A 560-nucleotide genomic window follows, 5' to 3' on the forward strand; every position below is an offset into this window, starting at 1 on the left:
CCGTACAAAGTCTCATGCCATTTAAATAAAGGGAACATTTTTTTTATTTTATTTCAGCAAACATCATTAGGGGTCTCAAAAGACCTTGAACAGCACTTAAGGGTTAAACAAAGTGATTTTCATCATTTTGATTCGTGTCTGTGAATGTTACTGACCACAATCTCTCCAGTTTACAGTGTGAATCCTTCAGTACGTCACATAAGTGATTCACTCCAGAGTCTCCGAGTTTATTCCAGCTCAGGTTCAGTTCTCTCAGGTGTGATGGGTTTGATTTCAGAGCTGAAGTCACAGCAGAACAACCTTCATCTGTCTGGGTTTGGTTGCAAAGCTGAAGTTACAGCAGAACAACCTTCATCTGTCATTTCACAGTATCTTAACCTACATTGAGAGAAATGAGAAAAATCACACTTCATTTCATTCATTTCACAATTCATTCTGTTTCATTTAAATAAAACACTTTTTTATTCTTGTCTCTGAATGTTACTGACCTCAATCTCTCCAGTTTACAGTGTGAGTCCTTCAGTACGTCACATAAGTGATTCACTCCTGTGTTTTTTATT

General features: G+C 37.0%; 1 long non-coding RNA gene across 1 annotated transcript; it reads right to left on the reverse strand.

Annotated features, from left to right (window-relative positions):
• Nucleotides 1–18: 18 nt before the first annotated feature.
• Nucleotides 19–560, reverse strand: LOC107747496 (uncharacterized). The gene is made up of 3 exons (XR_001640810.1): nucleotides 489–560; nucleotides 350–378; nucleotides 19–300 (listed from the first exon to the last, which is right to left on the reverse strand). It is a non-coding gene; the product is annotated as an uncharacterized LOC107747496 (long non-coding RNA).

This window comes from Sinocyclocheilus rhinocerous, unplaced genomic scaffold (genome assembly GCF_001515625.1).
Source record: "Sinocyclocheilus rhinocerous isolate Xijiao unplaced genomic scaffold, SAMN03320098_v1.1 scaffold45094, whole genome shotgun sequence".
Classification (NCBI taxonomy): Eukaryota; Metazoa; Chordata; class Actinopteri; order Cypriniformes; family Cyprinidae; genus Sinocyclocheilus; species Sinocyclocheilus rhinocerous.